Here is a 10,128-nt window from a genome sequence, read left to right as displayed (position 1 = left end):
ACCTTAAGGTTCACAGCCCAATTCGTAACCACTACGCTAGCAGAGCTCCTTAACACACAGCACACACATACACACACAGATATATATCTGTGTGTGTTTATTATCAAAGAATCAAGGAAATGACTTGCAGTTGTAGAGTCCTAGGTCCCCCACAGAAGAGAGAGATCCTTAACTGCATGTCCACTATATTGGGAGCAGTTCATAGTCCCAACAAAGCATCCCTTCAACTTATTGACTGTTCAAGTCACTCATCATAGAGTTAACTATGTCTGTATTAGGGTTCATCACCATGGGAATAAGCATATCTCATGTGCTAAGCCATGGGAATTCTGGCCTAGTCAAGTTGACACAGAACCCTAACTGTTACAGGAACATTATATCTATGTTTCTTCCAAGACAGATTTCTTGGTTATTCTGGCAGTCCATGGTATTTTCAGTATTGTTTTCCAACACCATAATTCAAATGCATTGATTCTTCGGTGGTCATCCTAATCCATTGTCCAATTTTCCCATGTTTATGAAGCTATTGAAAATATCTAATATTAGGTCAGGCACACTTGAGTCCTCAAAGCAATATCTTTGATATTTAACACTTTTATAGGTTTTATGCTACATATTTACTTAATGATTGCTTGATTTCTTGGCTGCTGTTTCCATAGTCATTGATTGTAGATGCAAGTAAAATGAAATATTTGATAACTTCAATATTTTCTCCATTTAGCATGATAATATTTACTGATCTAGTTGTGAGGATTTTCATTTTCTTTACATTGAGGTGCAATCCATACATATATGTAGTCTTCAGTCTTCATCAGTATTTCAAGTCCTCTTCACTTCCAGCAAACATGGTTGTGTCATCTGCATATGGTAGATCATCCTCCAATCCTCATGCCATTTTCTTCTTATAATTTAGCTTTTCACCTGAGCTTTATTGACTATGCAAAAGCTTTCAATTGTGTGGATCATGACAAGCTATGGACAACATTGCAAAGTGTGAGTATTCTAGAACACTTAATTTTGCTCATGAGAAATCTATACAAGGCAGTTGTTCTAACAGAATATAGGAACACTGAATGGTTTAAAATGAAGAAAGATGTGCAACAGGGTTGTATTATTTCACCATACTTATTCAACCTGTATGCTGAGCACATAATCTGAGAAGCTGGGATATATTGTTACAGCAGTTTTCGATTCAAGAGTGTCACAGCACCCTGGGTCCAAGAGTGTCATAGCAGCTCTTGATCTGTCATTGAAGAAACTGAGGCTACTCGGAGAGGTGAAGCAGAATTTCAGATTTTATTAAGCCAGCTGGCTCAGAGAAATTAGCTTCTCCAGATTTGAGCACTGAATACAGGGCAGTGCAGACTTATATGGAGTCAGAATCAGGGAAGTGTTAGGTTGCTGACATGTTTGAAGACAGGAGAGAAACCAGAGGATTGGTCACACTCAGTAACCTGATTAGCATTCTAGCTTGACTCTTGGGCAGAAAGGATTGCTCCCACTCAGTAACCAAGTTAACATTTTAGCTTGTCTCCTGGGCAGAGAGGGCCATGAATGTTTTTACCTTTTCCTGTTCAATATGAAGAAAAATGAGACATTAGGATTGGAGGAAGACTCATTAACAACCTGCAATATGCAGATGATACAACCTTGCTTGCTGAAAGTGAAGAGGACTTAAATTACTTACTGATGAAGATCAAAGAGCACAGCCTTCAGTATGGGTTGCATCTCAATGTAAAGAAAACAGAAATCCTCACCACTGGACCAATAAACAACATTCTTATCAATGGAGAAAAGATTGAAGTTGTCAAGGAAGGACTTCAGTCTTCTTGGATGAACCATCAACACTCATGGAAGCAGCAGTCAAGAAATCAAACGACGTATTACATTAGGCAAATCTGCTGCTCAAGACCTTTTTAAAGTGTTGACGACCAAAGATCTCAGCTTGAGGACTAAGGTGTGCCTAACCCAAGCCCTGGTATTTTCAATAATCTCATATATATGTGAAAGCTGGACAGTGAGTAAAGAAGACCGTAGAAGAATTGATGCTTTTGAGTTATGGTGTTAGAGGAGGATATTGAAAGTGCCTTGGGCTGCTAAAAGAACCAACAGATCTGTGTTGGAAGAAGTGCATCCAGAGTGCTCCTTGGAGGCCAGGATGACCAAACTTCATCTCTCATGCCTCAGACATATTGTCACGAGGGACCAGTCATTAGAGAAGGATATCATGTTTGGTAAGGTGGAGGGTCAGAAAAAAGTAGGAAGACCCCCAGTGAGATGGATTGGCAAAGTGGCAGCATCAGTGGGCTCAAGCGTGGCAACAATTGTGATGTTGGCCCAGAACTGGGCAGTGTTTTGTTCTGTTGTGCCTATATAGGGTCACTATGAGTCAGTACAAACTCAGTGACACCCAACAAAATCAATTATTTTCTAAGTAAACCAATTGAATAAGTCTGGTCAAAGGATAACACCGTAACACTCAATTTCCTGATTTTAAATCATTCTGTATTGCCTTGTTCTATTCATATTGCTGACTCTTGGTCTATAAGAATGTTCCTTATGAACACAATTAAGTGTTCTGGAATGGCCATTTTTCTCAATATTTTCCACAGTTTATTATGAATTACATAGTCAAATGCCTTTTCATAATCAATTAAACATAAGGAAACATTCTTCGTCAAGTGTCTGCTTTTAGCCAAGATCCATCTGATCAGCAATGCTACACTTTATTCCACTTCCCTGCTGAATTAGATTTGAATTGGTGGCAACTCCCTGTCAAACTATGCTAAACCCATTTCTGAACCATCTTCAGCAAAATTTTACTTGCCTATGATCTTAGTATTTATTCATTATTTATTATTTCTGCATTCTGTTGGAACACCTTTCTTTAAAATGGGCTATAAATATGCATATCTTCTAATCAGTTGAGCAGATAGCTGTCTTCCAAATTTCTTGGAATAGATGAGTGAGTGCCTCCACTGTTGCATCAGTTTGTTAAAACATTTCAATTTGTATTCTGTCAGTTCCTGGATCCTTGATTTTTGCTGGTGCCTTCAGTTCAGCTTAGGAATTAAGAAATAGAAGACCTGATGTGAAAGCTGAGCTCTAGCACTAATTTACTATGTGAATAATTGTTGTTGTTAAGTGCTATCAGGTTGGTTCCAACTCATAGTGCCCCTATAGCGTTTCCAAGGAGCGGTTGGTGAATTTGAATTGCCAACCTTGTGGTTCAAATCGACTTTGCCATTCAATGCATTAATCCACAGTGCTACACTTGTAACCCTTATAAAAGAAAGAATAAATATATTTTGAGAAAAAAATTGCTAGTACAATATTTATTTTTATTAATGGATATTGAAGCATATCAGAAAGGAAAATTGCAATTTTAGTCACTCATTGCTAGTAGGACAAATTATGCTAGATCTTAGACAAGGATGGCCAGAAAATCAACAATTAAACAAAATTATAATGTCATTTACATTACTTAAGAAAATAGACTCATTGGGGTACTTGTCACTTTAATTTATATTTGAATGACAAGTAATTTAAAGGAACAACCCATTTCAATCCATTCACTTATTTTCCTCTTTCCTATAAGTATATCCTTTGTCAGAGGTTTAGGTTGAGTATCTCTGTTTTCTCTTCTTACCTAAGAGTCAGAAAGAACAGAGTAAGAAGTAGGAAGATAAAAGAACCTCAATTATCAATTAACTAGGTGTGGCTCTGTTGGCTAAGCACTGGACAGCTAACTATAAAAGTTGGCAGTTCAAGCCCACCAGTCCCTCCATGGAAACACTATACAGGGTGGCTATGAGTTGCACCTGAGTTGACTGCACTTAACAACAATGACACTCATTCCCTTGATGCTGAAATTCAGAATTTGAGTTTGAAATAAAATATTTAACAGTGCTAAGATTCTTGGGAAATCAGGCAATGCTGAATTTGTGGATCTTAAAAAGTGTTACTACTGGGCTTTAACTACCATTATTAATTTTTTGTTTGTTTGATTGGTTTTGTTTTCGTTTGTGATAGTGTAAGCCTCTAGATTTCTATGTTATAATGGAGACAGTTTAGAAAAGGAAAAATGCATAGTGCCAATTTCATTTTTTCATGAGCTTGCTGAAGCCCACTCATATATTTCTGACAAGATAATGGATTAAAAAAATGAATAACACTTTCTGTTTTCTAATAGTTTAAGTTCTAAACCATACAGAAAACTTTAAAAATGTTGAACATATCTAAAGATCAGAAGAGGAAATGACTCTTGCCTGGAGAACTAGAGAAGATATTAGAGACAGTGTTTGTTTCCATTCAAACTGAGATTTGAAGATAGATCATTTTTCAGCTGGCAGAGTTAACAAAGATATTATAGACATAAGGCACATTAAAAGCAAAAGTGCAAAATAAGAAAGTATTCCAGGACTGTTTATAGGAGAAATTTTTTCAAGAATATTCAAGTAAGACCATAGATAGGATCTTCTACAAATTCCCTAGATATTTAAAATAATTTCTGAATTGAACAGCTTCCCAAGGATATTGATATTCTTATGGTCAACCATTCAGGATCAAAATGGCAACATCTTCCTAAGGACAAAGTTCTCAAGTGTTGGGAAGGAGGGTGGGATGGAAATAAGAACCACAGACGGGAAGCGGGATAACTATAGTTGCATGAAGAGTATTGAAATCATTGAAATGAAACAAAGTGCATAATTTGTTGTATGTAAAACTGATGATCTATGCTGTAAACCTTCCCTCAGTTCATAATAAAGTGTTTAAAAACAAAACAAAAAGAATATTTAAATTCTTTTGTAGCATGAATGTCTGGGGATCTTTTCCTCCTTACTTATCAGCCCATTTGGAGAAATAGAGCCCCCAAAGTTCCAAAGAGATAGGTTCAGACACTCCATGTGATTGTAAGCAGAGGGAAGGATATTTCTGTCCAAAAATGATGTGGATGTTGTCACTATTAGATCCATCATCTTGAGGGAACAGAAATGTAAAAGGTATGTTTGGATGCATGAATTAATAAATAAAGTAATGGAGAGTAACAAGACAATTACTGCTTATGATTGAGAAGGACATTCTAGGGGAACTTTCTTGGAAATAAGTTGTAATGTGTTCTAGACTCCTGCTTTGTGAAATCTCTTACGAGTTCCTTTTTTGGATACTCATAAGTCTGTTCTACTAGATTCTATGGAGGCCTGGGAATCCATTTGAAGCTTGGGCATGGAGAATCTAAAATAAAGAGGAAAGAAAAATCTCCAAACAGTAGCTTGTTGTTGTAAAGTGCTATAAAGTCAGTTCCAACTCATAGCTATCCTATATAGGGTTTCTGAAGCTTTACGTATTCACAGGAGTAAAAATCATCATTTTTCTCCCAACGATTGTTTATGTGCTCATGTCCATATGAAATGAAGAACTGATTCTTTTTTTTTTTTTGTCAGCCTACCATTTGTGTCATATTATCAATTAAGGATTAAGACAAAGGATTGCATTTTGCTTAATATTTAGAAATTTAATTTATAATCTAAGAGACAGAAAATATACTTCCATAAATGAATAAGATCAACAGTAAAATATATACCAGGAACATCTGCTTTCTATAGTTTTCAAAAGGTATTGTTTATGGAAGAATATCCCTGTGGAGCATGCCATAGTGAACAAAACAGACAATCATCTGAAAACTCATGGACCATATATTCTAATGTGAAAGGAGGAGGACACTATGCAAAGAAATAAGAAAATTATGCTGATATGATTGATAATTTTATATGAAGGAAGATTAGCTCTAAAATATTATCTTTATATAAAGTGTTTGAGGTCCCTTATATTTGTTAGTCTTAATACTCACACTTAGCAGCCAGGCTAATAGCATTGTTTATAAGTATTGCTAAGCATCTCTTTTGCTTTGTGGTGAAATTTGCAACACCCTGACAGTTCTTCAGTTTTCATAAATAGTTTAATCTTGGGTGTAGAGACCAATTACACAGTCTCATGAGGCACCAAATTTGCTGTACAATGTCCAAATTTTAGTGAATTTTCTTGGCTCATTTTCAGCATTTGACAGATGATATCAAGCTTCTGGCAGGAGCCTTCATGAAGTCATCTCTTCCACCTTCATTTGACCTCAGCTCAGGGTCTATAGAGCTCAGTGCAGTGCTTCATAATACATCAACATACACAATTTTATGCCAGTCCTGCCTCCTGTCCTTCATCAGTTTCATGAATAAATGAAGAAAGCAAAATTCAATTATTAGAAACAATGTTTTCACCCTATTTAGATGTTTATTAGATTTCTTACTTGATGAGACTTTTATTTGAGGAAGGAAAAAACAGAATGTGACCAAAAATAAAAGACTATGTTCCCAATTATTAAAAAATCTTACTATGAGGGGTCTTCAAAAATTTTGTGGGAAATGGAATTAAAGCATAATGGACTTTTCTCAAGAACTTTCTGAAGCCCCTCATATCTAGATCAGTGTTTCTTATCTATTTTTCATGGACAAGGTCAAAGTTACATGGTATAAAAATGTAAGAAACTTTTCCATGCTGTTTCTGCAAGATGAATGACACAGTGACTGCAACAATGGGCTCAAACACGACTGTGTGGATGGCACAGGACTAAGCAGCATTTTGTTCTGTTGTACATAGAGTTGTCATGAGTTGTAACCAACTTGATAGTGCATAACAACAACAAATAAGTAGAATATACTAATAAGAAATTTGTGAACTTCAGATAGGTTTAGAAAAATGGAGCTGAAGTAGTATATCTAACTGATACATCTTTAGATTCATTCATAAAAAAATATATTGTTTAATGACATTATGAACACACTGGTACAAAGAAACAGATTTATGGCTAGCAATCCTGAAGCCTAGTGTGACACTATAGGATAAGCACTAGACCGCAAGATAAATTTTAACTGTAAGGTCAGCAGTTCAAACTCACCAGCTACTCCTCAGGAATCCTATATGGGGTCACTATGATTTGGAACTGACTTGACAGCATATAATAACAACAGTCTTGAAACCAATCTTATCCAAAGCAAAACAGAAACAGTTGCCATCATTTCTATTCCGATTCATGATGACCTATGCTGTATTGCAATCGAAATGTGTTCTTTAGAGGGTTCAGTACCTGCTGATCACTAAGCCTTTCTTCTGAAGTGTCTCTTGGTGGGCTTGAACCTCTAATCTTTCAGTTAATAATGCAGCACATTAAATGTTTGCAGTACCCTAAAGAAGTTACACATATGCTTACAACTAAACAGACAAAAAGCAACACTGAAAACAAAGAAACCTAACCCTAACACTTTGAACTGATTTTACAATGTTAGCTACAAACCATATCTAACTGCTCTAACATTACATACATATTTGATTTAAAAGCAGATTTAACTTGTTCCTAATCCTATGATTGCTTGTATTAAACAAGCACTGTATCAGTGGTTATACTGGAGATAATCAGAACTGAAGCCATATTTTTTAACAATCTATGTTGCATGTGCTATTAATTTTGCTAGATGGTGAGTTCTGGGTATTTTTCTACTTAATATTTTTCTACTTAATTTTCTGTTTAAATGCCATCTTTGTTGACTAAAGCAGGGGTGGGGAATCTTTTTTCTGTCAAGGGCCACTGGGTTATTTATAACATCATTCATGGGCCATACAAAACTGTTAACTTAAAAAGTAGCCAGCCGTATTTGGATGTCTGGGATTGTAGTTGCCTTGACAGGACCGAATGGTTGGGAGATCAAATATTTTCACAGGCTAAAGGAATGAGAAGGCTGAAAAAAAGGATGCTGAAATTTCGCAAGCTTTTATCATAGTAGAGCTGTTGTTAAGTTCCGTTGAGTCAGTTCCAACTCATAAGGACCCTGTTGTAGGGCTTCCAAGGAGTTACTGGTTAGTTTGAACCACTGATTTTCAGTTCAAACTGACCTTTTGGTTTGTGATTATCCTACAGCACCACATCAGGACTGGCTCACAAAGTTCCAAGGTTGTCACTGACATGACAAGACTCCACCACAGGGAGTGGGAAAGCTAAGTTTTGGAGAATACAAGCAAGGACTTTCTTGTTTCGTTTGTTCTGTCTCAGCATTCTGAAGGTTGTCCAACTCTGGGAACTCACCAAATTTCATTCCATCCATTAGGCATGGAGTAAAGAACAAACCTGCAAATTCTGTCAAAATTGATGATGTATGGCTGCTGAGAAATTCAAATTGCTTTAAGAGCAGCAGCCAACAAAGTAATGTCCAACTACAGGATGAGATCACAGCATCATGCGCTCATTCTCTTTGTGAGCTGCATTCTATATGGATGGGGGAGAGCCAAAGCATGAGTTCATTGAAGAAATGGCTAAGTATTTCTCCTTAACCCTCTAGCTTCCAAGAGTTCAGTCAGCTCCAACATGATCCCGTTGATCTCTAGAGAGTCCTAACAATTTTCTGGTGAAATAGATGCTTGGAAAATTAAATGCAAATCTAATTTTGATTGCTGATTGAATTGAAACCTTCAGGGTGCCATCATCTTATCAATGATAGTGGCTGAAGTTCCCCAGTTTTACAAAGTTTGGGTGCCCTCTATGAGTTTAACAACATTACAGAATCTTCTCATAGTATCTGCCTTGTGTGTGTTGGCTGAATTATGTGGCTGTTGTTTAATGTAATGATGACAAGCACATTTTAGATGGAGGTAAGACTGAGGTGTTCGATTATGAAGAAAGTTTAAATTCCCTTGAAACATTTTGCAAAAGCAGTTTTATTGTTGTTGTTAGGTGCCATCGAGCCGGCACTGACTCATAGAGACCTTATGCACAGCAGAACGAAACAATGTTCGATCCTGGACCAACCTCACTACTGTTGCTACGCTTGAGTCCATTGATACTGCCACCTGGCCAATCCATCTCGTTAGGGGTCCAAAGCGCTTTGGAGGTTCCTTTAACCTTGGTCCAAATTATTTCTAGGTTTCAGAAGACAAAATATATGCTTATAAGAGGAGAATCAATATTAATGGGGGGGTTTCAACAATGTGTCATCATTAGTAACAGGGTCTAATAAACTATTGTTGTTGTTGTTGTTGTTGTTAAGTGCTCATATTAACCATATAGAGGGTTTCCAAGGAGTGACTGGTGGGTTTGAACCACTGACTTTGAAGTTAGCAGTCTAGTGCTGATCCTATAGCACCACAAGACTCCCCAACAAAATACATAGCTTCGAAAAGAAGCAGGTTTAAAAAACAATGCAAAATATAATCATGGCTCTTCTTTCAAAGCAGGCTTTCAAAGCTCTAAGTGAGTTGAAGAGACCCTCAGAATTCATAGGAAATATTCAGCACATACCTGCGATAAAGATGGTGAAGCAAAAACCGGAGAGGACAGGGACTTGTGGAGAGTCTGTTATTTGTGTAAGCATGGTAATATGACATCGACTATATATGTACCTCCCCTTTCTTTCTTTTTCACATGATCATACTCTTCCAAGTGATTGCTGAGATGGTTCTGTAGGATACACACTTGACTATCAACCACAATGTCAGTGGTTGGAGCCTAGCAACCTCTCCATAGGAGAAAGATGAGGATTTCTGCTCCCATGAAGATTTGTAGCCTTAAAGATGCTATACTGGCTCACTATGAGTCGGAATCAACTCGACAGTACCTAACAACAACCGCACATCCTCTTCTATATTCTCCTCATGCCTAGGGTTGTCAGAAAACAATGCAGGATGTTGTCCAGGTAAACAACAGATAATTTTGTTTATTCATTGAAAAACAAACAAACAAACAAACAACTATGTATTACTTTTTGGAAATTCTAATTTAACTGGGCATCCAATAACTTTTAGTTGCTAAATCTGGCAAACCTACCGATATCCTATCCAGTCAATCCCACACAAACTTAAAAACAGACAGGCAAATGAGCTGTAATTAATAATACAGACCACAGAAAGCACCACCAAGAGTCTTGTTGGTCTTGCTATCTCTTCCTCTTCTTTTTGTTCAAACATTTTATTATTCGTTGGGAGTACTGCTGTGGTACTATGAGTTAATGTTCTGAACTGCAAAGTCAGTTTGAACCCCAAGTTGTTGTTGTTGTTGTCAGGTGTCATCGAGTCGGAACCGACTCATAG

The sequence above is a fragment of the Chrysochloris asiatica genome, unplaced genomic scaffold (assembly GCF_000296735.1).
Source record: "Chrysochloris asiatica unplaced genomic scaffold, ChrAsi1.0 scaffold00155, whole genome shotgun sequence".
Taxonomy (NCBI): Eukaryota; Metazoa; Chordata; class Mammalia; order Afrosoricida; family Chrysochloridae; genus Chrysochloris; species Chrysochloris asiatica.
This window is presented reverse-complemented; position numbering follows the sequence as displayed.